This window comes from Corvus hawaiiensis, chromosome 3 (genome assembly GCF_020740725.1).
Source record: "Corvus hawaiiensis isolate bCorHaw1 chromosome 3, bCorHaw1.pri.cur, whole genome shotgun sequence".
NCBI lineage: Eukaryota > Metazoa > Chordata > Aves > Passeriformes > Corvidae > Corvus > Corvus hawaiiensis.
In genome coordinates, this window is record NC_063215.1 from 6610675 (window position 1) to 6631413 (window position 20739).

Below are 20739 nucleotides of genomic sequence, written 5' to 3' on the forward strand. Positions count from 1 at the left end.
ATGCATGTGTAGATATATTGACATTTGACAGTTTTCCCTTAGAAACTTTTGAAATTTTATTACACTCAGCTTCACAAATGTCACCTTAACAATTTTCTTGAGAATTTCTTTAAACTGAAACCAGTGAAGAAGCACTGATAGAATATATGCAGAGAAAGATGAGTGCACCAAGCAAGTTTAGTATTTAAGCATCTTTTTATCTGCTTAGAAATTTGCTGCCAGCCATCTCTAATTTGCTTCAGGTTTCATGCAATAAAATATGATTAGAAGCCCATATTGAAAAGTCCACCACGATAATTCTGAGGTGGGAAAAAACTTTGAACACTACAGACATTTATCTTATAATACCTTTGACAGAAAAGCACTAAGAGTGAGGCTTTGGGCTTTCACAAATTCTGGTCAATAACTTTGATATTAAAGTCTTTGGGCTTTCACAAATTCTAGTCAATAACTTCCATATTAAATCCTAAGGATTTTGGTTCTTCATAAGTCATTTTGCTGAACAGTTATTTTTTTCTCTATATAGGGCTTTTGAATGTTGTGTTTTTTTCTGTAAATCAAGACACTTTGTGTTTTCTTCTGTACCTCTTTGACATCAGTGTAGTTTAATGATCACAGCATTCTGAATACCAGTGTAGGGGTTGTGGAAATCAGGCTGATAATATCAATGATTGACTGCATCAGGGATTAACTGGGAAATATTACCCATATAGACATAGGTGCAGAACTGTGATTTAAGAAGGGGGAATCCCTCAAGCACATGAATAATTTCTCATGGTGGCAGTACTTCCATCACACATTCTGGTATGAATGTCTCATTTTGTTCTTGCCAAGGTATGGCAGCTACTGCAGGGTGTCAATTAAAAATATGACATTTTCCTGGGAAATGTGCCACACATTAAACAGAGGCATTTGACACATGCAAGACATAAAAAGCTCATGAAGAGGTACTAATGATCTGGCATCCATTATTTATGGGAAAATGAAAATAGAAGAACCACTAAAATAAGTCACCTTATATGTCTTTACAGCCAACTTTGTGCTTCTTCATCAGGGAAGAATATAAAATTGATTGGATGTGACCTGTTCTTAAGAAATTCATGTTAATTCTTTCTTGTCACTTTATTATCCTGCCAGTGTTTGCAAACTGATTGTTTAACAACCTTCTTCTCTGTCTTTCTGGCTTTCACAGTTAGGTTGGCCAGTCTATATGTTTCTGGATCCTTTTGGTTATGCTGCTACTTAAAGATAAGTGTTATGTTTCCCTAGTCCCATCCTCTGGGACCTCCCTCCACGAATTCTAAGGGAATAATCGATAAAGTTTGCAAGATTATTTGAGATAGTCTCTCAAACCTTTAGAAATTAATTTTCATCAGGCTCTGCTGGGTTGGAGACATTTTCTTACCTGACAACATATGGTTACACAAAATCAGCAGGGACTCCATTCAGATGCCCAATCAATGGTGGCCGGGACTGGAGTATTCAAGGTACCCAAACATGACTCTTAGATTCATACTCTTAGGAAATTCATACTCTTAGATTCATAATTTTAGAACATTGTACTGAGTCCTGAAAGTGGAAGAGATTTGTGGAAAAGTGGAATATGTTTGATCAACTGAAAATCTCTCTTGGCTATGTTTGTTTACTAGTGGTGAAATCCAGTGGTGGAAATGTGGATGTTCACTAACATTTGGGACACTTTGATACATGTTTCTTCATGTCCTTTTCTTTCGGCAGCTGAAAGCAAGACAGAATATATCCCAGGGCTTTCTAAACCACACAAGATACCTGCAATAAGCAGATGAATCCCAGCTTTGAACTCTGTTGATACAATGGGAACCAAGAAAGCCTTATCTTGAATCTAGTTGTTTAAGCAGCTGAACCAAATTCTGTTGCACAAGAAACACATCTACAGTTCCAGAGTAGAACTCGTTTTTGCTTTTTTTTTTCATTTTCAAATGTAATTTTTACTCTAATGCTATTCATCTATGAAGAAATCTTATATTTTGCAATAATCCTACTGTATGACTTAAAAATCATGGTGATGTTAGGAAAAGCCAGGTGGTAACAATGAAGATCTTGTCCATTGTTCCCCAATCTGGATTTCAATCTCCTTGGCACTCTCCTTGAAAGTCTATTTTTTCACATTGATCAAGATATTTAGTTCGTGTTATGGTTGGTGACATTCCTATTCCACCTATTCCCACTGAGACTGGGCCTGAGTTGTCAGGATGCACCCGTTGCTAGACTGGACCACTTGCTGCTCAATATGCAATACTGTAGAGCTAGAGATTTATCCTCTTCTTGACTTAACAAATAAACTATAAATGTAGCCCAATGTTGTTGTGATTGATTCATGTCTTATATAAAGAGATCAGGAATAAATCATATACTCATTTTCTGTTCTTCCAGCCTGCTTTGATTTCAGTTTTTTGACAGTGATCACTTTAATGCCCATTTCCCATTGATTGTATCTCCTATATTCATATATACTCAGGTTATCCAGTATATATTCCCCTTTATCAGCACCAGCTGTCAGTCATTCTCACTATATTATCACCTTCCTTTGTAACTCCCAACTATATTTTCATATTTTATTGAAAATGGAGACAAGATAACTCAGACCTGAATCTAGCAGGCACTGAGGTATTTTTTTGCCACTGTCTCTACTGGAATGTGCAGGCTATTGTATCCCAGGTTTTCAAAGCTGTGCTATGCAGTCATTTTCAGTGGGTACCTCTATATCATTACATTAACAAATGCCCTGGAATGGACACCCCAAAACTCTTTGCCATATTTCTAACTGTCAGAGGCGTTTGATCTGGGCCAAGTAACATTCTCATAAATAGTTCCCAGGCACAGCTGAGGATGTATTATAGGCCAGGAACTGTTCCCAATAGGAAATTTGGATCTGGCCACTCTCTTTTGAAGGCTATGAGAATTGAAACATATGGATGTTGTCAGACAATGCCAGCTGGCCTCCAGAATAAAGAATAAACAGTGGCACAGCCTTGCTAACTGCTATGGATACAGCCATTGCTTTCAGAGATGTAAGATGCAAGATGAATAAAACTCTAAGACAATGTGAATCCAAGCTACAAATTATTGCTTTTTTTTTTTTTTTTTTTTTGTTTCCTTGCTACATATAGGTTCTACTTAGAATCAAATAGACTCCATTTTCTTCCTTGGAATTTCATGCATTTGCAAAACATCTGGAGCGAGGTTCATCTGCACACATGTAACTCTGAGCTGTTTAGACACTCTTTTTATCCACAGAAGACGAATGCTTTTAGAGGACAATTCATTTCAGTCTAGGAGGGCTTTTAAATCAGATCAGATGAGTTATGACTCAACAGTGCATATTTCATCACATTGACTACAAAGAGAACCTACAGTGACCTGCTGAGGGAACCACCTCACACAGTTGTACTGTGTATAGCTCATCTCTTATTTCTTCTGCTGTCTGTGAGATTCAGAATTTCAATTTTGCCTTCTAGTTTTGTTTTTTTTTTTTTAAACAAAGCTTTTGCTGCTCAGCAAGAGTTAATTGACATCATAATACTGAAACCAAGAGACTAAAACAAACTCAGGATAAGTCAGCTATATTTCAGGTTTTCTGTGATAATAAATGATTTTTGCTGTGTGATTCTTTTTTACTCTTCATTAAAAAAAGTTCCTTCATACAGTTACCTTATTTCTTTCCTTTTTTTCTGGTTTGCACTTTGCATAGGAAGTATGACCAATGTACATCTTACCTATTCTCCTTCAGAATTTCCCACTATATTTTTACTGTCTTAATGATTTTATGTTTCAGAGCCTGCCTAACAATTCTAAGGCCTTCCCAAATTATTCTTTTCTGTAGATGAGAACCAAAGAGCCATAACATAAACTTCTCCTCAGAGTAGTAAATTCAATCATGTATTAATAAACACTCACTCTCAATTCAGTCCTTGCCTTTAAACTCTGGAATATTTCTCTCCTATTAGTCAACAGAGACTCCCAAGCTATCTCAAGTCAATTGCTTGTTCAGACTGTCAGAATAAATAATTAATGCAGTTCAGTAATCCTGTGCTTTTTTCTCCCTGTAACTGATTGGTAGAGGTGTCTTATGAATAAAAAAGCCTCCGATTTTTCCTAAATTTTTTAAGGTGCAGAAAAACTTAACCCTCACCTATCAGTGTGCTAAGATATCCAAATACATTTGAGTTTCTGTGTTTTTGTTATATTCAGTTATCTTTCCTGGGCTGAGAGTCATTTCCTCTCTGACTTGAAGGTCTAGAGAAGATGTTTGTTTTATTCATAGGTTTTTCTTTCATGTTGCTGGATGGGCAAAGCATAAACATCTTTGCGGATACACTACCCCTTGGCAGAATTTAAAAAAAGACAAATGAACTCTTCAGGGAGGCTGCAATATCCTGCAATGGGTGGAGTTGCCTGTTATCCTTTAAAATAGAGGGGAGAGATGCAAATCTCATTTAATACCTTACTTTGTTTCAGCTGGCTCATCAACCCCATTTTCTCACTTTTTTCTCCTCCCTTGTTGGTCATGATTCTCTTTCAATGATCGCAAATGGAGTTTGTCAATTGTTTCCTACCAATATCATGGTCTGGCTATGAAGTCCTGTGTAACTGCTGCTTGGGATGCCAGACAACCCCACAGACCCTCTCCAGCTCTCCAACATCAGATACTCTTCTGGAGCAGAACCCCCACACAAAGTTCTCTCCCTGTCAGGTGAAACTTTCTGATGTACACTCAGGCATTCCAACACTTATCAGCTTGACGTTAAGAGTCCTGGAATATTTTAATTGCCAGACCTGGCACCAGACTGAATCATTTAATACTGCTGAACTGTTGGGATTGTTCAACCATTGGAAACCATTCACAGAAATAAAAGCTTTCTTCCTGGAAGAGCCTACTTGGAGTTTGAGCTTCCTTGTCAGGGCTACTGTGACAGACTTGGCATAGCAGAGGGGTTTAGGTACTCTCCATGTGTAGATTTAATTCTTAGGAAGAGAAAAATATGTAAAATGAATATTTGACAATGACTAGAGAATGTTCCAGGAGTAGAAGCAGATAAAATAGGTAAGAAGTTAATATTGACAGCAGTGGTTGTCAAGTAGGAAATACAAGTAAGTGTGATTGGGTTTTTCATCTTGTCATGTTCTCTTTTATGCCACATTAAAAACCTGTGGAGGCAAGAATTGGATCTTCTGTTTCCAGAAGTTTGGAATGATCCAAAGGCTCACTGGTTTGCGGGACTACCTGAACGTGTTTGGAAGCCACTCTTAGCAGCATGAGCAGGCACCAGGTTCCATAAGTGATGTTTCTTTAGCCTATCCACTCATGGGTGATGTTTGCTGCTGCTGCCTGCCTCTCTCCACTATTGCAGTTCAGAGAAAATGAATACATTTGGCCTTGTTCCTCAAAAGGCAAGAAGGTTCTCCACCTCTTTCCTTCTGCACCTTGCACTTCAGCTTGCCTAATTAATTTTCTTACTGCAACACATTCTTAGGAAGAATAAGCTGCTATTGCAATAGAAAGTTCTTGGTTCAAGATGACAATGTCCCAAGGTGAATTTTTTTTAAAAGTGGTGTATGCCTTATAATAAAAATAGCATCTATCTTAACTAAAGTGTCTGGGAGTCAAGTTTTCAATCAGTATCCAGCAAAGCATTTTTGTCAGGTCAGCAAACATTGGCAGAGCCTTGTATATATCAGGAAGAACAAAAAAAGTAAATATAAATTGAAAAGTTTAATTCAGAAGACTCAGACTTTGCTTGATTTGTAGCTGTGGAAGAGAAGAGATCAAACAATGTTTTCTCCTTTCTATCTTTCCAAAGATGAGGTGGAGATTTGAAGGAACATAATTTTTCATATTTTCTGCAAGTCTTACTTTAATCTAAACCTGAATTTCATCTTGGAGAAGAATTTACGGCATCTTAGAGTGGTTGTGTGCTTAAGATGAGTTCAAATCACAAAAGCTCATACATTTACTGGAGGGGTTGGCATCTGAGAGAAGCAGAGGTGACAAAGGATGTCCTGCCAATACCAAGGTACAACCCCTGTATGCCGGGTGTTACATGAGGCAGGCAAAGCTTTGTAGCCTCTCTTGTGCTTTTCCCTTTTCCCACTCCATTGGATCAGGTTGCCAACAATCTTTTTTAAAAGGGGAGATAGAGAAATCCCAAAGAATTTCTCTTTCAGATATAATACAAGCCAAACATTTTGCAAGATTTAATAAAAATGGTTTGTAAAACACTCCGATTTAATCAACTTTTCATTTCACTGTGTGTTTCTCCTGAAAAAACAGATCAAGTTGTACTGGTCAAGAAGGTGTAAAATGAAAACTAAAGCAGGATACCACTCATAGCAATTCATTTTTCTTTCTGATGAGGTTACATTCTTGCATGGTGAAGTGTCCTAAATTCAGAAAGAACTCAAATTACCATGAAATACCATTTTTAACAATGGACCATTACCTTTGAAAAACCATGTGGCAGTAAATATATTTTACTAAAGTATTGTCCAAAGACATTTGTCAGGATTAGAGATACATTAGCATAGGTTCTTAATAGCTCAAAGACTATATGTTTTCTGAAGAGATTCGAATGAGGGGGAAGGAAGAAATTCTCTTCTCTGACATTAAGCTAAAAAAAAGTCTAATTTGCAAAAATAGCCAAGAGTATTCAGCTGCAGTGTTGTGGTAGTGGCACCAGCAGAGCCATCAGTTCATAAATGTGAGGGTGTAGAAGAGCCTGAAGCATGAAGAAGTACCAGCCCACTTTTCTTACCCAACTTATCTCTAAATATGTGAAGGTGAACGCAGTAGATGTGTTTCCACAAAATAAGATGCACACCCACAGCAAATCTCATTCAGAATAAAACTGCACAGTATTTCAAGAAGCTGTGCTTAAAAATAACATCTCAGACTATCAGAGTCAGCGGGAGAAAACAAGCTATTTTCTATCAGAAAATTCATATTTTGGTAAGTTTTTCAAGAGACGCCTTAACTCTTTATGGTTTCCAGTTTCAGGTAACTGGAACTTTTAGTAATCTCAGATTGGTTAAAATTTCAGATGTCTCACAATCAAAATGGATTTTTTGTTTGTTTGCCTAAAAACAAGTGTTTGCTGAAAAGCAGAGTCAATTGTTTTCTTTAGTTTTTGTCAAACAAGCATTACCCTCAGGGGAAAAGCATGTGCTCTCACACAGAAATTCTTTAGCTGAGTATGCTTTGAACAAATTGTTTTCTGATCAGTGAGGCTTTAGAAAGAAAAAAAATGAAGGAACATAAATGCAAATCCCCAAACTGCCTTGCATAAATGCCATAATGCAGCCTGACTTCATGTCACATTTGCTCAGATTGTGGTCTCAGGGCATCTGGAAGTGCCTGGAAATAGGGAGGTCTTTACTGCAGTAATGGATAAATCCATGGCAAAGATAACATCAAGGGGGGTTGGGAGTAATCATCCCTTCTTCAGCCAAAAAAGAGGAATCTAGTTCCAAATGATCATCCCTGCTCTCTCTTTGAGCACTGGAGAGAAAAAGGAGACCCTCCAAATAGCTGATATAGGGACATCTTTTTATTGAGAAATATTAAGAAGTGATTGCATAATTATTATGGCTAATTTAGTTCAAAATAATATCCAAAGCCTTAATCAGTCTAGACAGTACGTAGAGATTATTTTTCCACATTCTCTTCCCTGTAATGGCTGATCTTCTTAAAGAACTTAATTTTTCAAAAGAGTTTTTGTGAACACTGATGCGTAGGCAAGATCTGAAATTTAAAACTATCACAAATCTTGCAGTTCAGAGTCTGAGAAAAAGTAAATTGACATTGTGTTTCAAGAGAGAGCTTTGTAAATGCTTGGATGTGGAACAAAAGTGGCCAATCTCAATAGATAACACTTTGGACTTGAAAAGGTATTCCAACAGAGCTTTGAAATTCTGTGTACATTGTTCGCCATGCAGCATCGTTTGGGTTGGAAGGAACTTTTAAGGGTTGTCTAATCCACTCCCCTGCCATGAGCAGGAACATCTTCAACCACCTCAAGTTGTTCAGAGCTCCGTCCAACCTGACCTTGAATGTTTGCAGGAATGGAGCATCCACCACCTCCCTGTGCAACCACTTCTAGTGTTTTACCACCCTCACTCTAAAAAACTTCTTCCTTATATCTAATCTAAATCTGCCCTTTTTCAGTTGAAAACCATTACTCCTTGCTCAAACATAAAATATCTGCCCCATCTTTTTTATAGGCCCTGATTTTCCTCACCATCTTTCATGGTGCTGTCCAGACCTACTGACTAAGAGTTCAAAACACAGAGTGAAGTAACTGAAGCTGTCTGGAAGAAAATAAGTAACTTGAATTATATTTTTAGTAGAAAAGAAAAGTTAAAAATAGTCATAAACACAGAGACATAAGCCAAATCTGCATAATAAACAGGAAAGTTGTTCTAAAACATTATTACCAGTTTAATTTTCCCATTCTGAATGCCTGTGAAGTGTGGCACTACTTAAATGTACTGCACATCATAAAACATGAACATCGCTCCAGAGTCTAGGCTGTGATTCAAGAAAGAATCCCGTTGGGAAATATTTAAGCATGTATTTAAGTGATTGGATTTTAATGCATGTTTAAAGCTAAGCATGAACAGAGATGGAGTTATGTCTGTGCTTAAATACTTTTCTGAATTGTCATTTCAATTATATTGTCTTAAACCCAAGTACATCTGCTACAATTTCTTAAATTACTTTGGATTCGCTCCTGTGCATAAGACCTCCATTGGTTCAGCTTCATTTTATTCAAAGTTGGTCTCTAGTCATGTAAGAAGTTGCACCAAGGATGTCTGTCCTGATGGAAATTAGGGAAAGGGTGATTTTTTTCTGTCACATCCCTTAGACAATATAAATACACTATCATTTTTAGTAATTCTGTACAGAACTCTTCAGGCATGTCTATGGTGGAAACCAGAGGTAAAAACATTCATGAAAAACAACCTAGAGGAGAGCAAAAAGATTTTCAAGCAAATTTAAAATGTTTGGGGTTTGTTTTGTTTTAAAAGCCCCTGAGAATAGAAACATTCAATATACAAGTTGGCTACTGAAAAACTCTTCTTTTGTTTTTAAATATATTGAATTTTAGCTTCCTTATGAAATGTTTGTTATGTTCTCAGTTCTTCTTTTGAGCCCGTAGGGATTTTTCAACCTTGTTAAAATATGCCATCTGCCAGAGATATCCGTTATAAAATTACAACAGCATAAATTTATGTGCCTGCTTCATTCTTAGGAGAAACACCAACACCTTGAAGTTAAAAGAAAGCAGCAGGATTTTACAGACCAGCTTTCTTAAATTAGGTTTCCTCAATTAGCGCGATACAATCAAATAAGGCAAGTTCTCACTAGCACTAAATAGAGAGAAGATAATTTCCCTTGCGAGGCCAGCTAAGGTTATTTGATTACTCCCATCCCAACTTTCAACTCAAAAAAAGTGAAATTTTTGCTTGGCCCTTCAAAGTATGGCATAAATAAAAAAAAATAAAGAAATTTTATATAAATATTACCAACTACATAAAGGATTGTACCTTTGCTAATAATGTTATTTGACTATATGGAAGTCAAAAACTTGTGCTGTTTTGAAGACCACAGATGTGTTGAGGTATTTTTTAGTCCACTGCATTTATACCTTCTTCCATGAGAGATAAATAGCACCAGATCCCCCTCAGGGTGTTACAGAACTTAACCCTACAGTTAACTAGAAGTATTCCAATTCAAGTCAGTTAAATAGCTAATCCATAGATTTTTTTTTTTTTTCCTTTTGGCAAAAACTGTAAACAAAGAAATGGATTAAAGTGATAAATTATGGAATATTCCCTGTTTGTGGTGAATGATGCTGAATGCACTTATCACAGAATTCTACAGAAAAGATTACATGAATCTTTTCTCTCATATTTTAACCTCCCATGTTCCACCTTCATTTCTCAGAGTTGTACATAATTAATTAATTCAAAAATAGAGGAAAAACATTTTAGAGCGATCAAAGAATAAGAGATCACCTTCAGTTTACCAGGAGTGGTGGGGGCTCTGTCTCACTGTGAAGGAGATCATCTCTTTTCTGCCTGTTTTCTTCTAGCCTGAGCTGACTGTGTCTCAAAAATGCCACCAGCAAAACTCAACAGAATTATTTCATGGACAGAAGAAGTCACAGTGAAACTTGTTAGGAAAATAGCAATCTGATAGCAAAAAAGGAAGACAAGATCCAGATACTAGTGCGAGTAGTGATGGAGTAACAAGTGATGGTTAATGCTGAAAGAGACCAGATCTAGAAGGTGATTGGTTGTATTGCATGGTTGCAAAGAAACGCTCATCCAATTTAGGTCAGCACTAGCCCAGGGATGGGAAGGGCACAATACCTGCATAACTTCTGCATGGAGTGTGACATTCAGTTTACATGCTGCTTCCTGGCTTCCCCCTACCCAATTTTAGGCAATTAAGAGGCACCTACATTAGTATTTTTTGCACTGGTCTTCCTTTTAATCACTGGAAAGAGCAGTTGCTGAGATCAGGAACACCGGCTGGGGATCCCTCTTTGCCTTTGGCTATAAAGAGCCTTGGGCAAGCAGGAATCTCAGATAAGCGTCTGAAGTTAGGAGAGAGCAGGTGGAGCCTCAGGCTGCACCAGAGGAAGGTGTGGAATACGTATGATACGTTTCCATCTCATGGAAACTAGCCATGGGCTGAAAAAATGGGTCTGATTCAGAGGCTGTTCCTGATGACTTTCTGTCTTCAAAACCCAGTGAAGGAGGAAGTTTCTGTATCATGCTCTGAAGAAAATAAAAAATGAGGCAAAGGGAAAGAAATATCAAATATCAAAAAGTATGTGCATCAGGGAAGGAACAATATCCAGTCATACTAACTTCACCCTCATTTTTTTCCCTGTGCAGGGATGAAGTACTTAAGAGTTGCTTTTCTGTTTGAGTAAGGGCTGTGTAATCATTAGAGCAGTGAGGTGTAATGCTGTGTGAGCAGGAATTAATGACAAATGAACTCTCAGCAGAAAGAAGAAGTGCATTTCCCAGCAATGACTGGGATGTCCTGCAGCCTCAGCCATGCTCTGCAGCCCAAGGTCTGCAGGGGGAATGGTTGTACTAACAGGTGCTGAAAGTGGGGAAACATGCAAGCAGTGATGACAAAGGTGGGATTTTGGTTTTCAGCATGTGTCTGTTGATTGTCACTGTTACAGGCTCTGAGGTAGTGAGAAGCCTGGAATGTATTTTCCTCATTGTCATCACCTCCATCTCTATCTGTTCAAGCATCATAGCCTGTTCTTAAATAAACTCAGTCTTCCTTTCCCTTTGGCTTATCCTTCTCCTCTTTATGCAAGTTCCTTCTCTATTTTGTTTTGCTTTGTTGTTTTTTGTTTTGTTTTGTTTTTTTTCCCTCTTTGCAAGAGCCAAGTTTCCTTTGGAGTGTCATTACTGACAGGCTCACAGGAACTCTACCTGCTGCCAGGGCTTCTCCCGTCCCCTCCTCATGACTGTGTTTATTCCTCACAGTCACATTCCTTCCCAGCTACCATCTGCCTATTTACTGTTTTCCTTCTCTTGGGCCCAATGCAGTGTCCTTGGAGAACAATAAGATTGAAGTCTACATTTTCAGATGTTTTCGCTTATTCTTGGGTACCATCTTGAAAAAATCTTAATCTGTGCTTCTGGCAAGGGCCATGAATCAAGGGCTCACACCAAATTCAGTGGAGTTAAGGTAAGCAACAGCACAAGGAGGATGAGAACATTCTGTCTTTCATTCTTTTCCTGCTTTATTCCCTCGGTTCCAGAAATGCAAGAATTTCTATTGTCAGTCCTGGGAGGGAGGTCACATCAGAGAAACACAATGGTGCTTTTGGTATTCTGCCCTGCAAAGAGTTTTGCTTGAAAACTGCCAGTGTCAGCTGCTTTTCCTCATGGAGGAAGGATCTCTCAGCACACACCAATGCAATGTGGCATTAAAAACATTCATAAAAACCCCAGCTTCCAGCAAACCTGAAATAATACTCTCCCACCTCTTGGGAGTGGAGCGAGCACCATTACTGCATCAGGAGACCTTCAGCTCCCCTCTGCCAACACTTTTTGCTTGGTTTAATCAGCTGAGAGAGCATGTTCCTACTTTGTCAGAGCTCAGATTCAGCTGCAGAAAAAAAAATGCAAAGCTCTCACAAATTAAACAAAACTCTTTAATTCTATCCTCAGAATTTCAAACTTGTATTTATATAGTTACTTCTATTTTAAGATTGTTTTCCCATCTCATTGAATAAAGTAACTAAATGCCAGTCTGATTAGGGAATTTAAAATTTTGACATCTAGTTCCACTAAGGGGGATGTTTATGGCAATTAAAGACGAATCACATTATTTTGCTCTCGAGCAGAGCTTAAACTCTGGAATGCTTGGACTGTTATTCCTAGAGGTGATTTTTACAATGATTTCTAAGAAAACAGAGAAAGATGTTTGGAGGAAAAAAATGAGAGGAGAGGGTTGTATGGATAAATTTCTGTCCTTATTCTCATATATCTGTTTCCTGAAAGTAAGTGTCTTAAATCGCCAGCTGATTCCTTGTTAAATTCTAGAACAGACAGTTTTTCTATGACCTGTTTTGTCCAGCACTGTGGTTAGAAAACTGAGCCCACCATACTGGGTAGTGATACCATCCTGATGCATATATGGACACAGTGCTGCTCTGTGTGACTGGGTCCACAAGCCTGTGCTTTGTGAGGCAATGGGTTCCAACAGAGCATCACCCAGGGCTGAAAATAATGCTCAGGGAAAAAATACTTGGATAAAACAGCAGAGCTGAATTCATGGTAAGCTTCATCAAACCAAGTATGATTGATGTAAACTTCCCCACACATTTGTGTGCTACTTTGAGCTGGAAATTCCAGCCTAATAGAATTGGAAATTTTTGTACTGTTCCACAAGAGCACCAAAATTCAAAATAGGAAAGATGGTATGGACATATTGCTGCAGAAGTTTGTGTCCCTATGTTGTGTTATATCTTCTATGTTAGTATAATTGTAGTTAAGCTGATAGTGAAATCCTTTGGATTACATTTGCCTATTTGTCATGATCTAGCCCTGCTTCATTGTCTCTCCAGCAACTAGGAAATTTGGATAAAAATATCAAAATTGCCCACAGGCAATAATTGGACTAAGCTCAGGAAGGCATTTAGAAGATAAAGTCTGCAATTACTCTTAGAATTGAGTTGAGATTTTATCATCTTGTTTTCTTTCTTTGTTATCAGCTGGCATTTGTCCTCCTGTGTACAATGCAAGGGAAACCAAGGCTGCCAGGACGTTTTTCAATGCAGCCAAGATCCATTTAAAGCCTGTATTTGTATCTTTATCTCTTACAAATGTTTACATGGCATGGCATGAGGGGATGGTCTCATGAGCATGAAAGCTACACAGATCTCACATTATTCTCAGAGAAGTTGCAGAAGAACAATGACCTGGTACAAACCAGGTTATTCAGGCTACACACTGCTGGAGGTAAAACCCAGAAAAGATGCTTAGGTAAAAATATCGAGGGAGGGACTCTCTATCCAAACAGGAAAGTGAGGCCAGATGTTTATGATAGGGATGTTAGCACAAACACTTGCTGGTGGAGGTGGCACTCTGCCCTCTCAGGTACCCCTGGGTGAGGTGTCCAAGCTGAGGACAGCCTTCTCCTTTGCAGCAAAGGAGCAGCAGCTGCTCTGTATCCTCTTGAGACCATAAGAGGGATGACTGACCCTTGCAGCTGTGTCCTTCTCCCCACTGACTGCGTGAGAAGCAGTTCAGGCATATCCTTGGTCTGTTGCATCATCTCTTCATGAGAATGGTCATTTCATTGTTCTCCTGTCCTCTGGTGTTGTCCAAAACACCTTAATTCAGCACAGCCATTAAATATATGCTGAGCCCATTCTTCTTTAGGAGACTTCTGTCATATTTAACATCAGTACTAAAGACTTTCATTAAGGGAGACATTTCATTGAACTATGGGTGTCCTGATGTAAATACTAATTGAAGTTAATAGGTTTTCTGCTCACTTCCACATTATTAAACATTATTAAATGGTATTAAACAACCCCATTTGCAAGCTCTTTCAGGCAGGTGTTATCTTTAAATGACATTCATGTTTAATGTCAACAAGCTAGAAATGTCAATGTCTTGCCAACCTATGATTTCATAACTCCTCCTCTACAATATTTCAAACAAATCACCCCTTCCCTTTTCCCCCCAGCTTTGAATAGAGTGCTTTAGAATATTGAAGTAAAAATATATCCTTTCTCTGCTCTAAACACAATGTGATTTTAAATTCAGGAGCATGTGGAAGTTCATCTACTGCATCAAGCTAAATGGGATTGATCTCACTAATTTTAGAGGTCTGAAAAGTTGTGCATCTGATCTAGACCAGTTGTCAGGGTCTAGCTAAGGTCAGTTGATAGAGACCATAGCACTAGGTAGGTAAAATATGAAGGATTTATCACTTTCTAGAGCAGCTGCTTGTAACAGCAATTATAAAAAGAGTTAAGACAATTAATTAGTCTATAAAACTAAGTTTTGAATAGCTAAGATGAACTTTTATGAAGGCATTTACCACTCTCCACTGGGTCTAAAATCTTTCTGCCCTGTATAATAAGGAGCTCAAATTGCTGTTTGAGCTTCAATCTCATGTTAGTTGTTAAAATTCATCTTAGACACAAAGGTAAAAAAATCTGAATAAAACTCCGAGAGTATTTTAAAAATGGTGGACAAATCAAGCAAAATTGCATTGATTAGATAAAAAGCTGATGTGGTTTTATTTATCTTATTCCCAGTGATGGCTTTAAAACCAGAAAACACAGATTTCACGAATTTTTTTTTTATAGTAAAAAATTTTCCTCAGCGGTCTTGATGACTCAGCACTCAAATTACCATATTTCGATATATGACCCAGTGTAATTAGGACAATATTTTTTTCAGCTGGTTGTTACTTTTGTGCTGTAGCTGAGTCTCCAGAACAAGCAATTTATCTCAGTGATGAGCCTGCCCTCTTTTCAGTATTAAATGGCTTATACGTTGTAGCTGTTACTTGAAGCAGCAGAAATTGGGAGACTCTGGACTGTTCTTTGGAAACCTCTTTTCTGCCAAATCCCCTCATTTCTGCAGTAGCAGATGTTTGCATTTTAAGACCTAGTGTTTTTCATGAGTTTTTGTGCTTAATAGCACTTTCTCTGTGCGTGCACAGAGCATGTGAGGGTATTTCAGAAGACCCTGAGGATGAAATTAATCTCTCTCAACTTTAGCCACGCAGAGTTTAGTTTATACACAAAACTTGTTGTCCTTAGCTCCCTCTCTTGTCAAACACAGAGAGATGAGAACATCAGTGGGGGCTCAAAACTGTTTCCAACTCCCACCTGGGTGTGGGGAGGAGCATTCCCTGGGGGTACTGCTCTACCTGGCCATGGCGGGCTCAGCCTGGACACCCAGTATATGGTTTAGAACCAAATGCTTTGGTTTTAAATGGTTAATGTTAGAGAAGACACATTCTTGTACAAATCTGCTTTACATGGCAAATCAGACCCTCTGCTGCACAGGGCTTGGGAAAGCCTCAGGGAAAACTGTGTAAGTCTCTTTTTCCTTGAGGCTGCAGCTCCTGACAGATACAGGGGATGCAGCAGCAGCAAGGACATGATCATGGGGGGACAGACAGGTTGAAAAAGGCATCCCAACACAAGGGCACAGACTAGGGACAGACAAAGCACAGGGGAAAACACCCCAGAGCATGAAGATGGGATGTAAAAAGGGTGCAAAAGCAGCAGCACACCTGCCACTTTCTGCCTTGATATGAGTGACTCTGGCTGGCAGTTTACAGGGTCCTGTTCTGCCTCAGAGCAGTGGGGCAGAGGAGAAGGCAGGGAAGAAGGTAAGAGACAAGAATCTACAAGCTACAATATTCTTCTCACTCGAGGCTCTGGGACGAGAGTGAGGGACATCAAACAGGTTCCTGACTCACAGTTCAGTAACGGGACCTTGGCAGTGGAGGAGGAAAGGTCTTGCCTTAGCTCACAAGCTCTTTTGATCTGTACCTTGATCACAAATTCTCAGTCCAGCAAGGGAAAAACATCCAATGGTTTGATCTGCAGTGTCAGCCCAGCCAGCTTCATTAGCTTATTAAAAATTGATTGATGCAAAACCTCTCCCCAGCGCTCATCCCCCCATATATGTGGATACAAAGTAACATGCAAATTAGGTAATTAACTGGGTTTTGCTTCATTAATAGATAAATCAGAGCAATAAGAGTCTTCCTAAATACTAGCTATGCATTTTTCCAAAAATAAGACATCTAATGCAATTATTTATATTAGATCTTTTGTATGTGATCACAGAGTATAAAAAGAAATTAGAGTTCCATGTTTATTATTATTAAAGAATCCCCCTAGTCTCTTTATTTCATTTGGCTTAAAATAGACAGTGATGTTTCTATTGTGATTCATTAATTATCAGACTCACATTTTAAATCATAAGTCAAAGATTCATTCCCACTTTCAGCTTGCTCCTTTTTATACTGGAGTTAAGGGTATGTTGGAAGGACAGAAAGCCAAAGCTGAAATATTATAATAAACCCTCAGATAAGCAAAGCAGCAAGATCCCGTATACTAATCTGTATTTTTGAATATTTTATTTAGAACAAATAAGAATGAGTGAACTGCAGCTTTTGAGCACAGGCCCTTCCATGGAGCTGAAATGCCATCTGAAGGAAGGTCCACTGATATTTAAGATATCTGGCTTTGTTTTCCCACCAGATCTGCCAGAATATGTGATCACTTCGTAACCATACACGATCACTTCAAAAGTTTCCAAATATATATTCATAGCTGTACACTTCATTATATAAAACTGCCGGTAGAGGGAAATAGAATTTTAATTATGCTGTAATTTTTAAGCTGTTTTCATATATCTGTATTTTAGACTAAAATTATTTTGTTACTTCTTCTCTGCTACAAACTGGTTTATTAAGCAAGAAACAAACAGTAAAAAATTTGATAACTCCATCATGTAGGTGAAATGTCAGTTATGTGAAAAATGGGCATGAAAATTATCTCAAAGTTAACTGCAATGTTATTGTCTCATCATAACTACAGTGCCATCATAGTAGCTGTTCCTGAGAATGTATCACTTGTGCCTTTTCTTCTGTCAGGGTAGAAATTTATTTCTATAGAAAGATATTTAAAATATTTTAGCTAACACAAAGAAGAAATTAAAGACATTAAAACTTCATCAGAATAGATAAAAATTTCAAGTTGTCTCTTTTGGGGTTGTTTGTACTTCTTCTTTTTCTTTTTTTTTTTCCTCTCCTGAGCTTCATCTTGAATATCTTCACCCATTCAAAGACACCCTTTCAACTAAATTATTTCTCACCACACTTTCTCCCTCTTAGATAGATGCTTCACTTTCATACAAGGAGGTATTACTGGCAGAAGAGCATAAAGGAGCTTATTGATTCCTCCTCTGTCTCTCAGGCTCAGTTCTCAGATCAAAAACCCAGAAGTTTTAACCTCCTTATCTACTCAAAAAAACATGCTTAAAGGAGAAAATCTGTATTTAATCCATATTTAAGTGGTAACTTTGGAGTTTTTTCTTACTTAAATACATTGCAATGCTGGAGGATGAAACAGGATAAAGCCTTATCAACAGTCTTGCAATGACGGCTGCTGTTTGCCCATCCCAGATGTGCTGGCAGCCACTAAGCCAAAAAATGAGAATCTCTTCACAAAATCACTATATGAGGCAGGAACAGCTGTACAAAACTGCCTGCTGGTGTTTTCTGGGGAAGCAGTGCCTTGCCTGGTGTGAAGGCACATGGCAGTGGAACTGTGTGTTAACGAGGAATACAACAAATCCATGGTACCTGGACAGCCATAGTTCCATAGTGCACTACTCCCCTGGGGGCCTCATCCCACTGGTGACTCTGGATGCATTTTGCACCTATCCCTGAGATGAAAAAGAGAGTTCTCTTGCAAAGCCTCAGCCCTTATATCTCACCTTTAGATAAACGCTCGTTTATCTGTGAAATGCCGTATGCCAACTTTCTGATAAGAATTTGATGTGATTTTCCTACTCATATATGTGACAGTAAATATCCTTTCAGTGCAAGTCTCTTCAGGACATTGCTGATCTTATAACACAGGCAAGGTTAATTATTCTGTGACTTCAGTTAGAGACTCGAACAGAAGGATGCTGATATCAGCTAGGGATTATGAAACTATTTGCCATTGCTGTTGCTACTTCTCTGGTGAAGCTGGTGCCAGTAGCAGTTCTGCTGGCACTGGGGCTGATCTCTTTCTCACTTATCTTTTCATTGAGCAAAAGAGTTTTCCTCTACTCCCCTTTATTAGCCAATGTCTAGTGTGTCTGAGGTATTTCCAGCAATACTCTGACCTTCCCAATATCATTATGGCTCTCCAAAGTGGATATGGTTATTCTTTCTTACTTGTAGCTCACTTGGGTGAGCCTGTCTGGGTGTAGACCAGCAGATGAGCCAGCTGCTACCCTTCATTATACTCTTTAAATGCTAATCTGCCCTTGAATGGAGGTCCCAGAGTGCATAGTACAGACATACATAGCATTAGAGCAGCTGTCTCAGTCCTCCTGACAGAGTTTTGGTGGTGGCTTACAGCCAAACATGAAGGAAACAGCTCTACCTCAGTGGTGCAATGCACCTCCACCTCTGCAGCAACACCCTCCTCAGCCAAGTAATGCATGGCCTCAATACAGACCAGTTCAGCTGCATCTGTCTCAAACAAATGCTTTATAGTGAGAGAAAATATTTCAACCACAAGTAAATCAAATTACAAAGTAGTTTTAGTGGCTTCTTCTCTCATTTTATGCAGTGGTGGCAGGCCCTGGGCACCTTCCCAAGCAGATATCTGGCTTCCTCTGTGGTTACTCCCACCCAGCTTTTGTAGCCCTTGGATGGTGTGGTCCTAAACCATACCATGCAAGGGAGTCACAAGGGACATGTTAAATTTCTAAAGCCTGGTCTCCTCTGTGACATTGATGAAACCTTTCAGTTTTCCTTTCTCTCAGACTCCAGAAGGATTTTGTGTTGCAGGGTCCTCAGAGCCTGGAGTGGATCTCACACAATAGGGACATGCTACGAGCACAGCAATAACAAAAGCAGAAGCCAACAGCACTTCTGCTGCAAGATATCCCAGAAAAATTAATTTCTGAGGCAATTCCATTGACTTTGATGGACTTATCCTGTGAATTCAACCATAACGATGAGAAGCCAGTGTGAAAAGGGCATGATTTCTGCCATTTCCACACTGATTTGTTGAGAAGAGTTTTTGGGAAGGCAAAAGATTGATGAAGGATGAAGTATAGGAATCCCTTCTCTGTCACACCACATACATATTTTGCCTGACAACAAAGCCAGCAATATATTTTTTTTCTAACACAAAAATACACATACATTTTAATCAAGTATTTTGGAGTATCTGGTACAAGGAGCTCTTCTGTTTCATGCTGCTGCCATTTCTCTGCTCTTACCAGGACCAAACTAGCAAGTCTGTCCAGACAAAGGCATTGTGGGACTCTCCAGAGCTCAGTCCAGCCAATGGAGGACCTTCCTGTAGACCCTTGTTTACCTGGGATCAGATAAGATGGGGGTCTGAGAGACAGGTAAAACCTGTGAGCTGGACTCTGCCTGAAGGAGGAGGAGCAGACTCCACCTGGGCAATCAGGAACACAACTGCTGCAGCCCATGGTAGGTTTTCACCCCTCAAAACCCAAAAAGTAAAGTGCAGATGAACAGTGTAGCTAGGCTCATTTTACCAATTACGTTATCTGAAGAGCAATGAGAAAATTTCAAGAGATGTAGGAAAAGGGGTCAGGATGCTGAGAACCAAGTACCTTCTAGCCAGTCAGGTCCTTTAGTGCTCCTCACAACAGTCCTACTCCCATCCCTCACACGAAACTGAGTTTTCCCAGATCCTTGGAGCTGGTGTGGGCAGACATTACAAACCAGGCCGTGGGTGAGCAGGCAGCACATCTCCCAGAATTGCTGGGATGGGGCTGGAAGCAAATTCCTCTTCTAGCCTCACTGACTGCTAGGATCCTCTGCTGCTCCACGCAGATAAGCTGAGGCCTTAGTTGTCACTTGGAAGATTATAGTGTTTGACTATTAAAAGAACAGTGTTAGCAAATAGGAAGAGGCAACAAGGAGACTATGGATTATGGTTTGACAATGTCACCTCATGTGGGGATTACCAGCACAGGCAGCAGGCAGCTGGCACAGAGGGATTTACAAGGATGCTGCCTGTAAGAAGTGTGGGGAAACACTGCTATCCTGAGTTCCTTAGGAAAACCAAAGAAGTGATTTGCAAAGCAGTTTGAGGAGGCTCATAGTAACATGTCATACACTTGATGCAAATAGGAATCAAATGCTGTAACTGAAAACAGAAAAAAGAAAGACTACAGCTTCGTTCTAAGAAGCTAAGGGCATACAAGGTTGTGGGAAGAAAGGACAAAGGAAGAATATTAGATGAACTGCATTGACCAGGGGAAGCCTGGAGTACAGAAGGCAAAAACAAACTGTGGAAAAAAAGGTATGACTACAGGAATCTGTGGAAGCAGGGAAAAAATATGACCATATCTCTAGGAAGTGGTCAGCAGCAAGTAAAATGGCCATAACAGGGATAAAAAGGAAAAAAAAGTAATATAACTGCT

At 39.0% G+C, this 20739-nt stretch overlaps 1 protein-coding gene across 2 annotated transcripts in view; it reads right to left on the reverse strand.

The window, feature by feature from the left end:
* PTCHD4 (patched domain containing 4) overlaps positions 1-20739 on the reverse strand; it is an 87685-nt gene that overhangs the window by 27336 nt on the left and 39610 nt on the right. The window lies entirely within an intron of this gene.